Below are 21,203 nucleotides of genomic sequence, written 5' to 3' on the forward strand. Positions count from 1 at the left end.
GTGCGCTTTTGCCTCTGCTCCCGCCCCCCCCCCCCCCCTCTCGATTCCGAATGCTGCAAGCAGAAATTTCCCTCTCTGCAGACGAAGCTGAAGCCAGCGGGACCTGCGGCTGCACGGAACTAAACTTACAAAGCACCGTACGCTTCCGAGGGCAGAAAAGAAAAAGCTTTATAACAGCCGGAGAAATGGAGGACAACCGGTTCGAGGCAGCGAAGACGAAGCAAAGTTCTTTTTTACGATTTTACGACCACAGAACCCAAAAGGCTTCCCCTTTCTTTCCCTCCCCGTCGTTTCTCTACTTGTATGACGCAAAATCGATATCTTAAATAAATCATTTCCCCCTCTGATCAATTTCTTGCACCGCGGCCAGGCACTCCCGCAATCATCTGTTACGGCCTCGAAGTTCTTATTTCCTTCCTTCATTGTCGCTCCTGTCTTGTCCTTGTTTTCCGTTTTCTTTAGGTCTTTGCTTCGTATTGTAAGTTAAGCTTTGGCACCCTCTGGCATTGGGAAAAAAAGCGAAAGGAAGAGTACGCGGGAGAGCCGGTAAATTAGCGCCGTTCCCCAGAGACGCGTATACAGTTCCGAAAGTCATCGGGAATCAAACTCTAAATGGCCGTGCGCACGTATAGAGCTTTGCCGGTCTCGTAACGAAAGAGAAGCACCGCAGCCGAGACTAATGGAGCGCGAAGTTCTCGGCGAAAGCCATAGCCAAGGTGAAAAAAAAAAGAAGAGAGAATAAAAGCAGGCGAAAATTTCCAAGACACAACTGCTGCAAGCGTTCGTTGCTTTCTGTATGTACCCCCCCCCCCCTTTTTTTTTCACCCCCAAACAATATATATAATAGTAAACAAACCGAGACTTTCCAGCAAGCTTTCTGCTAAACCGTGTGGAGAAAGCGACAAAGCGCGTGCTATATACTCGGGAAAGCGTTCCACGTACAAAGAAGTGCGGGAATTCGACGTCGTTTCGAGAGGACACACGAGAGCCGCACTTTCCGTATCCGGGTGTCCTGCGCTGTTGCTATGAGCCAACGTTTATAAGCAACTATACTGGTTCTAGTCAAAATTCAGAAGAAAAGACCTATACAGAGTCCACATAGCCACACCTTTCATTTCTTTCCTTCTTTCTTTCTTTCTTTCTTTCTTTCTTTCTTTCTTCCTTCCTCTCTTTCCTTCTTTCTTTCTTGCGTTCTTTCTATTTAAAGCTGCAGACACAGATAAATGGTGGTCAGCTGCTCGAAAAGAAAACGCACGAAACAGGGTACAAGAGAGCCGTTCACAGGAGTTGCGCTCCTCCAATCTTCTTGAACTGTACTCAATAAGATATAAAGATTCAGTTCAACCTCAAAATCATTATGATGTTTTATCATTACTAGAAAACAAAGCACCGCTATATAACGCACACGGAAAATAGTAAGACGTGGACAACGCGCTGACTCGCAAGTGAGAAAACCTTCCGGCTTCCCCTTTTTCCAGTAACGCCGAACTTGCAATAAGCCAACCTGTCAATTTTCTTGAAGTATACATCAACAGGGTAACGCCTCCGTTGAAGGAAGTAGTCATTGAATTAATGAGAGACTCATTTGCCACCCACGCCCCCTTGCGAGACCATTAAAACATGACACGCCTTTGCTGTATAAGTAAAACGTGCGAGTGCGTCACTGTACCTGCCGACGAAGCCAAATTTCGGCGTCTTAGCTACCGAACGAAAACTTCTGCATATACATTCTGGTAGCAATATATATATATATATATATATATATATATATATATATATATATATATATATATATATATATATATATATATATAAAGAAAACCTAATACGTAGGTATCGAAAACACGCGCATCCCTTCCTGCGACGAGTGCTTCGTCTCCAGTAAAGGCGACTATGCAAACTATTTTTTAAAAGAATTACGATAATATATTCAAACGCTCAAGTCGTGCTTGCGCAGAGAGCTCTGATTTCCCAAACTATTTCAGGATAGCAGACAGCCGCAGTCATTTCTGAGACTGCGGAAAAAACTTGTCGGACATAGGCTCGTCACTGACACGTTGCGGTGAACGCATGAGGAGCGAAACAGAAAAAAAAAATGATGGAAAAAGTTCGCCGACGATTACGATACTGCTTAATGCGAATTTTGAGCGCAGCTCTATACGTATTTTTCATTTCGCGATATATTGGCTGGCGCGGACAATCTGTCTCGTGCGGCACGTTGCAAACGGAGCGAAGAGTGGCGCGACTGCCTCGCTAATCGGGGGATCGCGACAGGCTTCGCGTGGGTGCCGCGTGGACGCGATTCACCGGAGCCGTCGCAGACAGACCTCCGCTCATGCGGCGCTTTATTACCATATGTGATATCGGTGACGTCATCGGTGAACGGACGATGCGCGCTACTCTGGCGCGACCTCGTAGTCATCGTCGCCGCAGAGCTTGTCTTGCGTGGCACTACGCTTTTCTTCTCAAGCTTTCGCCATACCCTCCTCCTCGTCACCCTTTCGCAATACTCTCTTCCTCCACTTTCCTGCTCGCTCTCTCTTCGCTGTCGCCGTCTTTCATCCACCACTACGCTCCGCGTTCGCTCTTTCATCCTCCGCTGTGCTCGTTCGCTCGGTTACGAGACCAGATACAGAACCCGATAGTGGCTTCATGAATGAGCTTTCTGAATGTTTATGATCAGAATGTTGAACTTGCTTTCCCCGTTGAGCATCCCTCTTTCTATGTCATCATGCTCCCTCTTCACACCTTTATGTCCCTGTTCCCCCTCCCACTGTGCAGAGTAGCAGGCCAGAACACGTTAGCTCGGGCCGACCTCTCTGCCTTCTTTCAAATAAATTATCTCTCTCTACGAGGGACGCCGACGCTCGCCGCAAGAACGGGCACCTACGAGCTGCGCTGTAAGAAGAACCCTTATTCGTGCGTACGTCGTCGTATACACGTGTGCTGCGACCCGATTGCCTGCGGGGCTGACTGAAAGACAGAGCAATGGTACGCTCGTCTCTCCATTTCAAACTCAAGAGTTCCAATCTGCAAGAACGCGTACGCTATGCAAACAAAGTGAAAAACATTGCATAAGACAATCCTGACTCCCGGAAGAAAGATGCATGAACCAAAGTAAACGCTGGAAACGTCGTGAGCTGGAAGGGTGGAGAATACAAGGAGTGGGGAAGAATGTACGCACGTGGCACGAGTCCACTGACGGCACAACGGCGAACCAACGCAGGAGCATCGGATTAAATATCAGGAGAACCACCAAAACAGGGCGAAGCGCGCGTACGCGCACGTATAAGAACACAACGGAGACGTGGAAAGCATCTGCGAGATAAAATCCTGGCACCGACGACTCAGCAGCGAACTGCGGCGCATGCAGGAATGGCGTCACTCGACGAGGAAAGATTTGCCGCAGTAGGGGGGGGGGGGGGGGACGCTGCAGCTTTGCCGCTGTCGTTGGTGAGGGACGCAAAAAAGGAAACGAATTAGGAAACAAGGAAAGAAAGCAACGCGCTGTGTCCTGCCAACTTCTGTTCCCCTCTTGTTTCTTCGTGTAGTGCCTTTGAGTGAGAGCGTTCTTAAGATAAATCAACGGTGATTGTTGCAACGAATGCCCGCGCTTTTGCTTGGGGCAAGAAGAGGAACGATGTGCTTGCGACACTACGGACATATAACTGAGGCGGCGCTATAGGAGCAAAAATACATCTCCAACGAAAACACGACCCGACGGGTGGACCCCATTGAGTGTGCAACACAGTGGGTAACGCCGGCAGTCTTATTACAGTGCGAAGGGCAGTGAAGGGAGAAGGAATCCACAAGGAGCAGGACACGGCAGTAAGACTTGGAGACGTGTATTTAAAAAAAAAGAACAACGACGGCGTTTCATTTCGATGGCTCTTACTGTTGTGGTACGGAGACTACAGATTGCCACGAAGTGCATTTGAGCTTAAATTTTATTCTGCACGAACGAACAGTTTTATTGCTCACATGAAAAATAAGCGAAGAGCCTTCAGCTGCAGCGTATACGGTATACGCATTAGCAAGAAAATATACAAGCCCAGGGTAAACGAATCGAGGTTTCCTTACAATAACTGACGCCTGGTCAAAAGAAACATTACTGCTATTACAGATTAATTTGTACACCTCTAAGAAGTACTGACGTGAACACACGAACTAAATTTACCTTATTCGGGACAACTAGTGATCCCTTAACTAAATTTAAGAGGCAAACTCATTGGCTCCTTCTTCAGTGGCAAGACATCCCGCTAAAATATACCGTGCGCGCAGTCAAACGCTCGGCGAAAGCAAAGCCACAACTAATACGAGACAGGAGTTTACAGATCACGCGTAGTAACCCTCTCCCCTCTAATTTAACTATAGCGCATTAGTTTGCCAGCAATATAGCTACAAATCCACATATTTCCTAATATGGGACAATACAGTGGCCACGGAAACGTTTCCGCAAACGGGAAGCCTCATTCATCGCTTAACTGGAGAGTACCGGCAAAAAAAAGAAAAACATTCATTAAGTAGAGTACAAATTATGAATTATAAGAGAAAAATGACACTAAATGCGCAAAAGAAAACAGAGAGAACCAAGTGCGTCGCACATAAAAATGTAAATGTACCCTTTCGGGCTCCCCGAAATGCGTTTCACCGAATAAGCCATTGCTGAAGAAAATAGGATACATTGCTGAGCTAACGCGATCTGAAGACTCGAGATGGAAAATGCCTTTGTTCGTTTCCAGAGCGCCCGCAAACGCGCAAAAGAGAAGTCCATTTTCTCGATTGGCTCTGCCACCTGTCACTTCTCATCAGTTCGAACAGAGTGCAGTAGCAAACTGCTGCGGAGACAAAGCAGAGGCAGAAAAAGCAAACTGCCCATTAGGGAAAGGCTGCTTGCGCAGGAACGACACGTTACAGTTATCGCAACGTCGTACGGTATACACCAGCAAGCAAAGGAGGCACCAAAACAAACTTTATGTAAAGGCGACGTGACGCACAAAGATCCTTTGTTGACACAAAGGAAGGAAGATGCTTTGCCACGCCGTTGAACCGTCGCAACGAGATTGCGAAAACTTAGTATTCAAAGATGGACTAGTCGTTTGCCGAACTTTAGTTTTTTTTTTCTTTGTGCGCGTAATGCTATGCTCATTTTTATCGCGGCCAGTGCACAAACAAGAGCATCGCGGAAACAACGTGATAAGCCGGAGCCATAACTCGTGAAATTAGATTCGGGGCATATGAAGCCGAGAAGGAAGTGCATGCAGCTAGGCATTACGAAGAAAGCCATAATTCGCACGTCTACATGTCGCGACATTTTCGCGAGGAAAAGCACCAGCGTTCGCTTTCGCATGAATGTTAACAGGGTTAAAAACGACACGGCATAATCTCTCTCGTACACTAGGCGCATCCGCATAGGGTACTGAGCCAGCGCTTCATATTATATAGCAACATCGTAAGCAGCCGGGATGGAACCGCGTTCGCAGGCTCACGCTCACACGCTTTCACTCATACAGTACCTCACGGCGACGGCGACGGCATAAATGAGCCTGGACTGTGCACATAATTGCTATCGCAATGTGGATACGGATACGAAGAACTTTATTAAAAGGATCCTGACAAGTGCCGCCCCTTAGGGCGACATCGCGGGCCGATCCCACGTGGGGACAGTTAGGCCTAACCTGACCACCGCATCGCAGGCTCTCTGGACAGCCCAAAACTGACGATGGTATTTCGAGCTCTTGATGGCCAAATTCCGCTTCTGTTCAGTGATGTCCTTAGCCTCTCGTAACGAGGGACACCGCCACAGCATGTGTTCTAAATTGCATGTCCCCCCGCAGCTAGGACACTGTGAGCTAAAAACGTCCAATAAAAGAAAAAAAAGAAGATACTTCAGCCACGCAGGGACGTTGGACACCAGTTTCGCATAGCGGTGAAAGTAAGTTGGCTGCTTATGAAATGCATCGCCGCGGACAGAATAAGAGTTAGCCTATAGCCACTACCAGACTAACACCACAAGAAAGAGAGAGAGTGCTGTTGACAGATTGAGCGAATGAGAGGGAGCGATCGTCTTTAGAAAATATGTTTGCTGGCACCACAAGAAAGAGAGAGAGAGAGTGCTGTTGACAGATTGAGCGAATGAGAGGGAGAGATCGTTTTTAGAAAATATGTTTGCTGGTGCGCGGGAGCATATAAATCGCGTTACGAATACCCTGCAATAACAAAAGCTACCCGATGAGATTCGAATTCGCGGAGACACTTTCTTGTCAACAGGGACAGCTGGCTCGGACGGACAGACAAAAGAAAACGAAAAAGAAAAAAAAAAGAACTGAGACGTTTATATAAACACGGTATTTGTGGAAAAAGCCTCCATCCGTGGCAAAATGCAGTTCCTTTATACCTTGTTTGCGGCACGAGCGCAATACAAGACGCCAGTGAGAAAACAGGATCGGAAGAGGACGGGCAGGGAAGAGAAGATCACAAGAAAGAAAGCATATACACCGAGAGGCGTTTTATATAATCCCAACGTTGAATACACCTTAGTTTGAGTCCCGCCTGTGTACCTGGTTGGGGCAACTTGTGAGGCGAGCGCGAATTCTAACCAACGGCCATGTAGCCTGCCAGGCTTCATTCTGCTGCAGAGACCATAAGCTCAGTCATCGCTCAGACGCGAGCAGCGATGATAAAAACACTTCCCAACCGGTCATTTGCACATCGTCTCGACTCAGTCGACTCAAGATGCAAGGCCAGAAGACCGCATGGCTGTCCGCATAGGCCATCTACACACGCTTCGCAGACAATCTAATTCCTACGTCGCCACATCAGTGCATCCTTTATAACCACCCTCGCTTCCTTCGACGAAAAGGTATTTGACACGCATATTTACTTGTATGCAGCGTCCTCGAAACGGCCGGTGCGTTCATGATGGTGCACTTTACAAAGGACAAAGGATAAACAAGCAAAGACTGTTAAACGCGTTTAAACAAGTGTGACGGACGCGAGGAACATGACGGCGGTGTCTGGCAGCGCAGGAACCACGGTGTAATTAGGCGCGTCAGGGCCCGCCCGAATCGTCGTCGTCCCTGGCCCAGCGTGGTGTGGGGCACCGGGAAGCGGGAGGGGCGTAATTAAAAGCGCAGTCATTAAATTAGTGAAGTCCCCCCACACGCACCCGCGGCTATGCATCCATCCGGTGCACGCAAGCCGCGCGTCAAACGTCGCGGGGGTGGCCTTATATACTTTGGAGTCGCGTCGACGCACGCCACAGCATTCGACAACGAATGATGCCCCCCCCCCCCCCCTGCCCCTCCCCCCCCTCCAGTCTGGCGATTTCTGACACTGTATTTCACTGTATTTCACTACTCTTAGTTTCTATGTGTGTGTGTATATATATATATAGATCGTCGGGCTGCTAAACAAAGATGCAGCATTACCAACGCGCCCGTTCAGCCACCCTTGCGAGGACGAAATATATTAGTTACAAATTTACAGTGAACAATCAGTTTTGAAACAGCCTCCCAACGCAGATATTATACTGCGACATGTCCCGCATATTATACTGAGACACAAAAAAAGCTCTACTTTCGCACGCAGTTTGCCTTTCAGCCGCACTAATATGCGGCTACACCGCACCTTCTCAATGGAGACACCGGTGCTGCACTCTAAACCGATTTTTACTCTTAAGGGTGCTTTATCGTCTTTAACTCAGACCCTTACTTTCTTGCGGATGTAAAGGAGATGTAGGCTGATTTGGACCCTCAGTGGTGCGAATAGGTTTAAAGTGTGTCATCGTACGCTTACGTTCTTTGCTTTTTTTTTCCTCTTCTAACTATAATCATGTCGGTAGAAGTTATGTGTTGGACACTTCGAAACTCTAACGTTAGTATCGTTTTAGCTTCAGCAATTCGGTTTTACTCTGAGAGCGTTCAACTCTCAATCAACGTATCAGCACAAGCAACACGTCGGCGAAGTACTCAAGAATTCGGAGGAGCTCCACACTACCACGACGTACGTTAGGTGAGCTTAAAAGGGCTAAAAATAGCAAAAGAAAACGAATAACAGACTGAAGAAGGCGCCCGCGTCCTACACCGAAACTCGACCATTAAAGCGCCCTCGCAGTCGAGTCACGACATGACGTACGATATATACGCCCCCATTACACTGCAGTGTGTGTACTGTGCACCGCGCAGCTCTGCGTGCAGTCAACCTTGTTGGCGCCCATCGGCACACGACCACCCATGCCGTTGGCTTTCAGCGCGGTAGCACTTCTAACGCGGCTGGCTACCAACGTATAACCCGTGTGGGCTATGCTCTCCCTCGCGCTTGTTCTTCTGTCCTTTTTTTTTTTTTGCTCGCTTTTTACACCATGCAGTGAACGTCAAATGTAGACGTGACGTGAGGAGAGTTTCTGCCCGCCAAAAGGTGTCAACACACACACAGATAAAAAAAGAAAAATAGAGAACCAGTTCTGAAAGTACCTCGCCGTGATGTTACAAAAAAGAAGAAGAGAAGCGAGAGAGAAACAAAGGAAACAAGTGAAAGAAGTGGACATACTCACCCTTGTCCCAGACTCAATGGTAGACGCGCCTGAGCGGACACACGGCGGCGTAGCCTGCAGAAAGAAAGAAAAAGCAGATGAATAAATAAATATAAGGGGAGAAAGAGAACGTTACGCAAGCACTCTTCACCGACGGATCGGGGGAAGACATGAAACCGAAAGGTTCTCCAAAGAAACAAAAAAAGAAAATAGAAGCGCACGTCGTTACAGTACTGCGCCAAAATACAGACACGAATGTCACGTTATAGCTGACGCGAACCCAATTAGAAAAGTGCCAAATCTACCACCGTGTTCACCTTGTCATTCGGCTGGTGCGGGCGCCCAGACTGCCGCGACAAGAGGAAAATATTAAAGCCCTAGCGCTACGCGGACACCTACGTTATTTCCCTAAAAAGTAAAAAAAAAAAAAAAAAAAAAGCCTTTGCGCTTACTGCTGCTCAGTTCAGATTTTTTTCTGCGTAACATTGCATTTTAGGGTCCGTACAGTTCCATATAGCACTTGGGGCTGTTGCTCGCGGGGTTTGTCGAAAACTGCGAATTTGCCTTCGTGTATGGGCCTCTTAACGACCACATCGCACCCGCCCCAGCGATTAAGGTAAACCAATCACGAAGGCCATGCTTTGCAGTACTGCAGACATCCAGGTGGCGTGGCCAGGGTGAATTAAATAACCCTTCCTGCGAGGGAAGTGCTGTTTGTCGACGAAGGCATGTTCGCGCTTTATTCTTTCGACAAATAAAGAAGTGACAGTGCCAAGTAGTATATTTACCTATCCGGACCACAGGATGCGATCCCGCCGCGAAATACGAGCAACGACACAGCAGCCCTACGCGCACAATCTTTGTTTTATTACTTCAAAAGGAAAACGCAGGTCTGTGTAATAGATAGGCACCTGTACCGAGTACGTTACTTCACAATCTGTTATGCGGAGAGCACAATAAACACAGGGCACAACCGTGGCACGCGAATGCCACGCCACAGCCTCAAGTTAGAGCGTGACCGTGTATACACACACAAGAAACTTCGCTTCTAACACGCTGCTTACGATCCAACGTGATTTTTCGTTTAGGTGCGAACCCTGACCAAAATTAAAGGAACACATAATGTGAGCTATGCACGTCGTCAACCATCAGTGAAGTGACACCGCGAGCAGTCTCCGAGCTACCACAAAAAATCCGCGCTAGCAATTATTACGCCAGGGGCTTGCAATATACCCCACTCTTAGACAACGTCCGAGCTCGCATTTAGCAGATACAGACTACCAAAGATTGTATAGGTAAACGGACTAAACCGCGATGTGTTGTGAATGCTTGGCTGAATTTGGAAAAATTCCATCCCTTCTTACACGTTTTTTTTTTCTTCGTGTTTTACTGCTGCAAGCCGCTACACTACCGAGACTGGTTACTCGCTGCGACAGACGATGAGGAAATAATGGAATTTAAAGAAAATAACTTTTACAATATAGGACCCATATTTTGTCACGATCTAATTCTTTCTCAATTCATGTTCTCTAATCATCTGTCGCGCCCAACGACCAATCACGGTGATGGGCGGCGCTCGAGCCAATGACGAAGGGTTCAAAAATGATGGAAAATTAAGTCAATCGTGACAGTGTATGGCCTAAAGCTTTTATAACAGCTAATACGAGAAATCCTTAGCACGACGTTCGTGCTGTCACATACAGGTGCCAAGAACAACCAGACGGGCACGCAGACAACGAAGAACTGCAAAGACAAGAGCTTGACTGGGCGAACTCGTCAGAGGAGTCGCTCACAGCATGCACAGTCGGCGGTCGATGAATCGAGCAACACTGCTTCACTGAGGCATTTATCCATGCGGTTGGTGAACGTTCACGGCATTCAGCGGTGCTCGCGTCTATTAGGGAACCTACATATAGTGCAGTATTTGCGTCACACAAAATGCGCGAAGTTTCGCAATCTCAAACGGTGAGCGCGCTCTTGCGCCACAAGTGAAGCAGAACAATCGTAGCCCACAAGAGGTAATGACACTCACGGCGCGATAATAGTATAAAATGCAAAGGGCAGGCATCGGTACCATACATAAGCGCGCATGCACACTTAGATAAACGCAGAACTCAGTCCGAAGGAGCTGCGGGTGAAGAACGCCAGCATACATAGTGATCAATCTTCCCCTCGTGAGCTTGCCTCGGAGGTGAAGTCAAAAGCAACGCCTCCGTACGCCCACGTTGCGGTAAATGAGCGCGGCGTGATCACGTAAACGAGGGCCACGGGAGAGGCGCCGGCAGGCTCAAGAGGAGGGAAGGGGCAGTTTCGGGAAAAAATAGGCGCGCAGGCAAAGCACTCGAAGGAGTACACAGGGGGGTGAAGAGGGAAAGAAACGGGATGAAATGGGGGGGGAGAAGAACAACGGCAAGTCCGCGGGACAAATAGGGACCTCGGGGAGAGGAGGAGAAAGTGCGCAACTGCGCTAAGGAAGCTGAGCGCTAAAGGACTGGCGCGGCTGGCCACTGCCCTTTCCCTCGACCGCTCCCGATGCACTTTATTTGCATGGATAACGAGCGGCGCGTACCGCGTAACTGCCCGGCACCGCCCCAATAACGTGCGTCTTCCCTCCCTCTCCCTCTCTCTTCCGCCATTCCATTCCCTCACTTGCCCTTTTGCTGCTTCGCAAGGCGCGTGGCACAGCGAGGCATGTGCCTCGGTGCAGCATTCCCGTCTCATTGCGTGGGACGCGGACTCATTAAATCTTCCCGAGTGTCTCGTCGCCCTTCCCCCCCCCACCCCTCTTTCCCGAATAGCAGCCGCAGGAAGAACAAGCAGTACAAGCATGCGCACGCCGGTATGCGCGTTTTCCCACTGCTGTTCTCCTTTATTCTTGAATCCCTGCGTACATCGAAATGCCTTTCGGCGCTTTGCCTTCGGTCCCGTGCTTACGTGTCCCGCATTGTTGGGTTACCCCTTTCCACCCTCCCTTTTCTTTTTCTGCCTCCTTCTTTAGCGCGCCGCTTCACCACCCACTTTTCCACATAACACTGAGTACCGCACTTCGAAGCACGCGCCCAATCACCTATAACGATAATGCAAGCACTGCAGGTTCCCGCGCGGTTAGTGCGGGGGTGGTGCACTAGCTTGCATTACGAAGTCTGCGTATATTTCGCGCACAGGACGCCGACAACAAGGAGCAGAAAACTGCAAAACGTCCGCTAGTAGCTCATACAAAAGCCTTAGACTGTTGTTCTTGTCGGGCGCGTTCTTTATAGCGGTTGTTAGCTGCGCATGAACTTCCCATCTGGGACGGCGCCGGTAAAAACGCCCAGCCCATTGCTCCTTTTAGCTACCTTCTTTCCACAGATCACTTATGGTAACCCTTCAACGTTAGCGTCTGGCCAAGCTGCCCGATAGCGAAAAAGGAGCGGCGAGACAGGACGCTTCCCCATTAGCTGATGTATTGGAGGGTTGTGCATGCCTGCACAACCTCGGGAGTAAAGCTCATGACAATAACAATCGTCCAAATGCACGCGTCTGTGGGATGTCACGCCAGTCTGCGACCTCACAGGCGGGGAACAACAGAGGAGGCATCGACAGCCGCAGGAGGGAGCGAGCGATTTTTAAAGCGACATCCTGGCTTCTCCGCTGACCGCAGCGAAATAATGTATGGACTGCGAGTTCATGGCATAATTATGTATAGATCGCAAATGTTTTGCTACTATCTAAAAAAAATTAAGTTATACGGTCAAAATCACAATATGATCATCAGGCAAGTCGTAGCGATTATTTTTTGTCCTCCTGGGCCTCTTTAACGTGCACTTAAGTACACGAGCGCTTTTGCATTTCGCCTCCATCGAAATGCGGCCGCTGGGGTCTTGATCGAACATGCGACCTCCAGCTCAGCAGCCGCGGCTAAAGAGTTTTCTCAACCATGCTCAAAGAGCGCTGCAGCGACCCTCTCACAGCGCCGCGCACAGTGTGCTGTTAATCAGTTAGCTATTAAACGCATAAACCATGCGTGTTTACATCAAAACGGAGAAATCGGATGATTCTCCGAAGGCAAGACAACGCGTGATAGCATATTCAACTTACCCATCCCAGTCTCAACTGTCTCCGGAGGTAGCGAAATTGTTCTCGGTACTGTTTGTCCCCCAAGCCGAGAGCAGAAAGCGAAGATAATGTGTACGTCACTTGCACCGCGGGCATGGACCCTTTCTTGCACTTGTTTTCGCGCGGTGCCCACGTCAAACTCTATCGTTCTTCCGACGAATACCGCTGTCTCCGTAAAGGGCGGGCACGTGTTGACCGTTATGTTCACATTCACGGTGAAGGGTGCAATGTACGCGGGAATGGATTCTCTTTTCAATTATTTCGCGGCTGTACAGTTTATTTATCCAGGCTTCTATACGCGTTCAACGTGCTCACGCGGATAAAATATAAACATGATAAAAACGATAATTATGAAAATGATAAAACATAATATATAAACAAAACATGATAAAAACTTTACAAAGCCAATTCTGCAGCACAAAACAACAAAGCTACATTCATGAGGCCACAGCAACTGACACGAACAGTAAGGCCTCCGGGATAACACGATCGAAAGCTTTCCCCTATCTGGCTGCCTACAAAAAGGAGAAAAATAATAACGAGGGGAGTAAAGAAAACGTTCTCGTTTCCTCCGTTCCCTCCCCCCTCCCCCCTTGTTGCTTGTAAGTCCCTGCAATGCCGTCATTTCAACAGTTCTTACGTCCACGTCGCTTTTCTCCTTCAATATTCATTCACCCAGCTTCTATCTCCTTTTCTTCAGTCCTTCCCTCACCGCAGCGCTGTCAGTTCCCCGTGTTTACGGGCACGCACGCATTCACGCACCCAAGCGCTCACATGCGAACTGCATAGTTTCGCGCTCGCTGTAGGTGTCAGCGGTTTTGTACACCCTTGTACGGCAGCGCTCCGCGACTGGAGGGGGGCGAGATAGGGAACACGGCGCCCCTGCACTTCTCATCGGACGTTCATGGCCTGTCAAAAGTTATCGCGTCGCTTACATGTCGAACGGCGCCAGCAACTACGAACAACAGCTCTGAGTGGCAGCTATACAGGACGCCTGTGCCGAAGCTTTGTTACCCATCGTTTACAGTCGCTGAAAAGGAGAAGAGGAGGAGGATGAAGAGGAAACGGTGGAGGCGTTTAGTTCCTGCGTCCCGCAGTCGGCTACTCCTCCGCCTCCCCCCCCCCCCCCCCGTCTGTCCTTCCACGCGTGTTGGTAGGTCACGCGTGTCAGTTCCCTCTGCGTTTTTTGTTTGCCTTAATTTTCTATGGATCGCGCAGTATCTGCCACAGCCCGGACGCCGCGCGTTGCCATATTATTTGTCCCCTCTTACTGCGCTAGCAAATATATGGACGCTCCAGGCACATTACTACCGTCGCCGTCGCCGTGACGTTCCGTGCAAAGTCCAAGGACGAAAACAGCGTCGCCGCGCGTCGTATGCTGCATGCGCGAGCGAAAGCGTCCGAGGGCGAGCCGACAGTCGCGGCTCAATCTGGAGCGTGCGAAGGAAGATAGCGGAGACCAAACGCGCCGGCTTCCTTCGCGCGGAAGACCGTGGGGGATGGGGGGGACAGAGAGAGAGAGAGAGAGGGGGGAGGGGACGGCGTTGTGCTCCGCGGCAGCAACTGCTCATTTCGCGACCGGGCGCAAGGGAAACTGACTATCACGGCTCAATCTCGCGCGCCACATATGGAGGAAAGCGAGGAGGCAGCGTGGGAAGGAGGGTATGCGGCTTCGAGTTCGTCAACAAGTGCGCACTCTGCACAGGCGCGTGCGCCGTATCTTAAAATGTATCTGCAGACGGGTCATACCTTTGTGTGCGCTGTTTCCTCGAGCGCTGCTATTGCGTTGAAGTGATAGACCGCACGAAGGTCACTTCGCTCGCTGCTGCTGCAGTGCTTACTCCCACCAGCGCTTTGACAGTCCGTGCTCATCGAGTGTAATGTGTTCACGTTTGCTTATATGCGCTGACACCCTGCCTGTTAGTTCAGTTAGTAAGCGAATGTTTCCAAGGTTATAATGCCGATAAAACTATTCTCCTTACTTCGTATACAGATGTCTACAAATTTGCTATCGTAATGGATGCTTCACTTTCCGGAGGAAAGTGCGACTTTTTATGCTTTTACACTTTTTATTCATTTATAGAAAAGCAGGGAAGTCGACCTCAGTTCGCGCGTTTTAACATACTTACACTGCCGGGAAAGGGGACAAAGAAAGGAAAGAGGGGAACGTAGGACGGTGACGACAATAATCAATTTCGATGCGATGAATGCTTGCCGTCAGCACGGCAGAGCATACTTGAGTCACAGTTCAGTCGTGCGTTTCGAAGAAATTGTATACCAAGGCCCGTGATTACTTGCAGCACCCCGCTTTCTGGTGGGGAAGAAAAAAAAAGCCCTCTAAAATGACCTGCAGTTGACGGTTACCGCAAAAAAAAAGTAGCTAAAGTCTGTCACTCGATCACGTATGTTGGGTACATGCAGAATGCGTGCACGCTAGTGTCACTGGTACGTGGCAGCAGTCGCAGTATATATATATATATATATATATATATATATATATATATATATATATATATATATATATATATATATATATATATATCCAGTGCACAGGACCTGCACCGCAGCGTTTGAGTTAGCTCAGGTGGCATGCAAAAGTACATTTAGGTGATGGAAGTGTGTCGGGTGCACAAAAACTCTGCGCACATTTGTGTAAACGTAGAGTGTCCGCATACATATTGGTAGAACACTATCGTTCTATAAATAAATATGTTGCGTTATTCCTCGACTCAAAAATTTATTTATTAAAGCGAATTTCAGATTACCACAATCGCGTCAGAGTCCCTTCGATACAACCTACCTGCCTATAGTGGAGTCAGGCGCAAATTTCGTGTCAGACCAATGCCAATCTATTAACAGGCGACAGGGACGCGGTCAGGTTATTATAGCGCCACTGGTTCCTGCCTCCTTTTGAGAAAAATCAATACAGGACTTCAATTTTAGAACGCTGGAGCGAAGCAATGATGCAAGTGGAACTAATTCGGAACCAGGCAGACAACTCAACGTAATCCATCGACCGGTTTCTATGAAGGACGTTGATCAACGACGACTGCAAACCAAATTAGTTTTTATCGGTGATTATACAGCGAAACAAACTTACACCAGGTAAAAAGGCGCGAAACATGGACAACCAAGAACCACGCGGGAAACACATTACATCTATGCCAGAGGAAACATCTGTGTTATGCGGGAAGTGGAGGCGAGCAGGGGGCGCGACGGATATGAAGAGAGAAAAAAAGCGCAAAAATATAGTACATCAAATGTTGAAAAGCGCAACCACTATCTCGTTTTTTTTTTATTTATTTAAGCCAGCTGGGCGGCGGCTAGTATAGCTGTCCGTGCACGACACGCAAAGCGCCCCGTGCAGCTTCGTGTATCGTATGACTTCACTCGCACGAAATTGATTTTTGAAAGCACAGTGGTGCGTGTGTCGAGCCTGTGAAGTATGCAATTTCGTTTTTTCGAAACCGCAACGGAGGGCTTTAAACATTTTGCTTTCGTAATTATATCGATCAAAGCTGGCTGTAGAAGGCTACACTGCGAAGCACCGCCAAGACAAAAACAAAGTACAAAACACGCTCCAGGACTAAATAAAAAGGTTGCACGCCTGAGGTTTATTGAGGTCACGCTTCAGCCGTGCACGAAAATGCGCCGCCTTAAAAAGGTTAGAATGAAGAGCGCTGACTCAATACTGCACATATCGACGGGATGCTGAAGTTGAATCAACAAAAAAGAGAGCGAACGAGCGAAGTGGGAGAGGAAAGAAATATGTTGAAGGAGGACACGCGAACGGCCTAACACGCACTCTGCTACAGACAAAAAAAAGAAAAAAAATTCATAATAATACCTCAAAGCAAGTTACGTCAGTACACAGCGCGTGGCTCCTGTCAGGTCCGCCAACAAAGCGCAATCTATTATTGCTCGCCCTGTCATACGCCTTTCCTGTCATACTCCTCCGTAACTTTCGTTTCATTTCCTTTATTTGCGCTATTCGACGTAGCGCCGCGACGTTTACGTGCGAGTGTCGGGCTTAAAGCAAAGCCGCAATTTTAAGAGCGCACCAAAATATTATTTCGATCTGTCTTTCCCTTTTGTAAGCTTTAGAATGGCGAATCATCCCTACGAGCACTGGGGAACGCGACTATCAATAATAATAATAATAATAATAATATAGTTCCCCATGTCCCTGTCGAGCAAAAAAAATTGGAGGACGCTTAAGCTTCGCCTTCAATAGTGAAACGCGACAGCGTTCCCATCGACCCGCCAAGGGGTGTAAGACAATGCGCTACGGCGCAGCGATCACTTACGAGGCGCCCCCCATCGGACTTTGCACCCACCAATCACGCGGTGAGCGTCGAGCAACGCAGCGTTCGGCGCGGCAACGAAACGTGCGCCTGAGCAAGCGGAACGAACCAAAGAACTCGGTGCCTCGGAGGGGGAAACGATCTACGCCAGCCAAACGTCGTGATCGGCACGGGCAGAGATATATATAGATAGTGATCTAAAGAAAGGAAGGACGCTTGATTCTGCAACCCGTGAGAGAGCACGGCGAAGCGTCGTCAGGGGAGAGGGAGTCGGGGCCGCGACGCGCCTCGCACCGGTCCCCGCACAGCCCCAATGCGCGCGTGGCGCGCCACCTGTCGGGGCAGCGCCGTACATTGAGAGGAGGGGGTCTGCTGTTTTTGCCACAAGATGGCTCTGCGTGTGCGGAAAGAGCAGAAGAAATGTAGCGGAAACTTCGCTACTCGTGTAACTGCAACTTCTGTAAGTTACATGCTCATAATTACCGATATACACCGCAATATAACTCTCTACGGCTCGTTTCTAAGACCACGCCGCATTCACTAGAGGTGCTTTTGTATCGATTTGAAGCATTGTACTCGTGGCTGAGTGGTAGCGTCTCCGCCTCACACTCCGGAGACCCTGGTTCGATTCCCACGCAGCCCATGTCGCAAGTTGTTTTTATTTATGAATTGCCTGCCTGGATTTTTCGCTCACGGCCGACGCCACGGACGCCGACACCGACGACACCGGCTTTTCTGCGACACGAGCTCCTTAACGCTGTCGCGTTAATAGTTGAGTAAACACTGCACAGCTTCCGTGCTCCAAGCCCGGTCGGTCAATGCCTTCACGTAACGCGACGTTCGGCCCGCAAAGGTATACACGCGTAATACGCTACCATAAAGCATCACGTCGCACAAGCCACGCTACAAAAAAAAAAAAAGACACTGCGCCTTTACGGCTCCTGTCCCCACGGGAGTCTGTCAAGGGCCGCTCCTTCAATCTGACATCCGAAAGGAAGTCAGTCGCCGTTACGACGCATCACTACCCGCGAACGGTGGAAACGCGACGTGCGCAGACTCCGTGCGCCTTACGTAACACTCGATCGCACGCGTGTACAATGGCACCCTCTCAGCGCCGATAAGGTCTGTCAGACGCACTTCGTGACAAGGGCCGGCCAACGCAAGGAGGCAGCAAATGGGAGAGCAGATGAAAGCCGATAACAAAAACCAAAACGACAGCGAGAAATCGCACTGTAACCTTCAGCGATTGGTTCTCCTTATCGGACATCGCCAGCTTTCTCGCCATTCTGCCCCCGTGATGCGCGCTGCCACGACCATTCAGACGAAGGCGCCTTGTCGGCGGCGCAATATCGGCCCCCTTTTTTTGTGCCTCGCAGGAGAGAGAGAGAAAAAAAAAGAGGCCGGGCCGAAAAGCGACAGTAGCAGATGCCCGTCGTGCACGGCACGGCGGAGAAATTGCCCGCTGTTGCCCCCCCGCGAAGCATCGATTGAGCAAACGTCGATGCTTCCAACTACAGGTCTCGCTTCATCCGGCAAGGTCGGTCCCTCACTCCTTGCCGTCTCGAGCTGTGTGCCCCAGAACTAAAGTGCCTTCTGCGCTCCCTCGTGCCTCAACTGCCGCAATGGCCTAGCTGTCCGAGACAAGTTCTCGTTCCTCTCAGTTGAGCCGAACATCTAGCACTCGGCATGCATAAGGCTGATTACGCGTCAAGTGTATACATAGCTGCTGTAGCCGTTGACTACGAATGACGTTCCAGGAAAGCGTGAGTTAACACTGTCTGTGGTAAACACGCAGAAACCAGCCGAGGCGGTTCAGTTGCTATGGTTCAATCCCCGGCCGCGGTGAGCGCGTTGCGGAGGCAGCGGATAGCAAAAACGTTTGTGTATACCCTGTGCTTTGGGTGCACTTTAGAAAACCAAAGGTGGCCAAAATTAATCCGAAGCCAGCCACTATAGAGCGTCGCTCATAAACCACACTGCCCACCCACTTCGGAGCTTTTCATTCACTATCTATCTATCTATCTATCTATCTATCTATCTATCTATCTATCTATCTATCTATCTATCTATCTATCTATCTATCTATCTATCTATCTATCTATCTATCTATCTATCTATCTATCTATCTATCTATCTATCTATCTATCTATCTATCTATCTATCTATCTATCTATCTATCTATCTATCTATCTATCTATCTATCTATCTATCTATCTATCTATCTATCTATCTATCTCGCTCCCACTCTCTCTCTCTTTCCATTGTGAAGTTTCGGGACGTTAAACACCCCAATTTAATTTAAACAGACAGAAAGTTGCAAATGAAATCTGCGGTGCAAAGTGCAACTGGACATGTGCACGAAGTAAACCAGACATGAAACCCGCTCAATTTAAGGCACTGAGTTCGCGCGTCCGAGTTACGCTGTGCTATAGAGCCAAAATCGAGATAGTTTTCGCGATTGCCGTGACCATAGGGCACAAAGCAATGTTCGTCGTAAAACCGACGCGTCTACGCTGCGCCCACACACTCAGATTCAGATTTATTGGTTCAAGAAGAAAGTAGTTACAAAATCACAAATATACAGACGAGGGTCCCAGCACATTCCGAGGTCACGAGATCACCGACACGTTCCAGGCAGTTGCAGCAGATAAGTAAGCAGGCAATTTTTGTTCGACCTTCGCATCAAATTTTCGTCTCTTCTCTATAGCACAGCCTATAAGTGCACAACATGCTGCACCGCGTACGCCCCAGCACCGCACTTCACTGAGAGAGATGCAAGAAATAATGAATTTAAGGTTAAGTAAATAGACGAATTCGTACGCATCATGTTCGGCACCGGAAAAGAGTCAGACAGCCGAGAAAGCGACCAGACAGAAGCCCGTAAGTAGTTGCATCAGAAGGAAATTTTAGAAATATGAAACCCAAGGTAGGAATTTAAGAGCCGCAATCGGCCGGGCGCATGCAAGATAATGCAAAATGAGTACAAGGAAACCTGCATGTCTAAAACTCCTCAACAGTGTAAGCTATCAAGTTCCCTAGTCTACGCAGAACGGATAGCTTCGGGATGTCAACTGATGTCAAACGCCATGTGCACGCAAGATCATCAGCCGGCCATGTTGTTTAATCGTTCGTCTTTTTGTATGTGCGTTCGTTCGTGCGTGCGTGCGCGCGTGCCAAATGTAAGTCTCAAATACTGGAATTCGTTCACTCCAATATTTAACGCGAGCCCATAGCAAAGCTGAATCTTACAATACGGCGAAAACTGTCCCTTTAACGAAGGGTGCGTCTCGCCCTATGTGTGCGCCGTCTCTAAACGGACACCGTATAGAACACGTCACACCGTTTGGACACTGCGCTGAAGGAAAGAAAGAAGGTAGTTCACGCGAGAAGCTAAAGGGGCAACCGAAAAGACGAAACCCATTCCATTTTGCGTCGAGTTTCTCCGCAGTGACGACAGAACGACAGATGGGACAGCCTCCTCACGTCTTGGCTTCCAAGACGTAAAAAGGCTGTCCCATGCTAAACAGTTCCAAAGGCTCCGAGCGTGTTGTTCGTGAAAGGCGCGCGCGTGCGCGAGTATAAACATATACGCGCCGGGTATAAAATGACACGTTGCGTTTCTCTCGGCACCTTCCGAAGGTGCCGGTTTACTTGGACCGCGAAGTTGGAATCACATGGCGGCGGCACCGCGAGGAGGTCACCACATCGACAGGGAGGAGGACTGGGTCCGGTGTGACGAAATGGGTGAGCGATGGCTCCGCTCGCCTGCCAGTATAAACCGTGAATGCGAGCGAATCGCATCGAATGGCACAAAGAGCTTGCGCATCGTTGGCCACGCGCAGGCCTTCGGCAATCCTTGGAGCTGAAATAGGAAAGATCTGCAGATACGAAGCGCAGGTATATGTCGCGACGTGTTGCGTCATACAGCAGTCTCAAAACGATGACTGACAGAAAAACGAATTACGCTAGAGTCGTGCGTCGCTTATAGCATATGATGAAACAAGGAAGGCCAGAAAAAAAACAATCATAACCGTGAAGTCTGCATGCGCGTCTCCCTCGTTCTCTTCCTGTGTGCACGCGAGTGCGTGCCAGAAAGAAGCCTAGCAATATTCTAATTTGTTCGGCAGCACGAAGCAGCAGCAGCAGGCCTCACGTACCTGATCACGTGTGCGTAAATAAATAAATAAATAAATAAATAAATAAATAAATAAATTCAAGGCCTATCGTCCTTGAATGCTCCAAAGGTCCGATAGGCCTTGAATGGACCA

General features: G+C 49.0%; 1 protein-coding gene across 2 annotated transcripts in view; it reads right to left on the bottom strand.

The window, feature by feature from the left end:
• Tpst (tyrosylprotein sulfotransferase) overlaps nucleotides 1–21,203 on the bottom strand; it is a 484,705-nt gene that overhangs the window by 105,911 nt on the left and 357,591 nt on the right. For both annotated transcript variants that reach the window (XM_050189170.3, XM_050189177.3), the window contains exon 5: nucleotides 8,555–8,608. The gene's annotated coding sequence lies outside the window, so the exon portion shown is untranslated. The remainder of the gene's footprint in view (nucleotides 1–8,554; nucleotides 8,609–21,203) is intronic.

The sequence above is a fragment of the Dermacentor andersoni genome, chromosome 3, assembly GCF_023375885.2.
Source record: "Dermacentor andersoni chromosome 3, qqDerAnde1_hic_scaffold, whole genome shotgun sequence".
NCBI lineage: Eukaryota > Metazoa > Arthropoda > Arachnida > Ixodida > Ixodidae > Dermacentor > Dermacentor andersoni.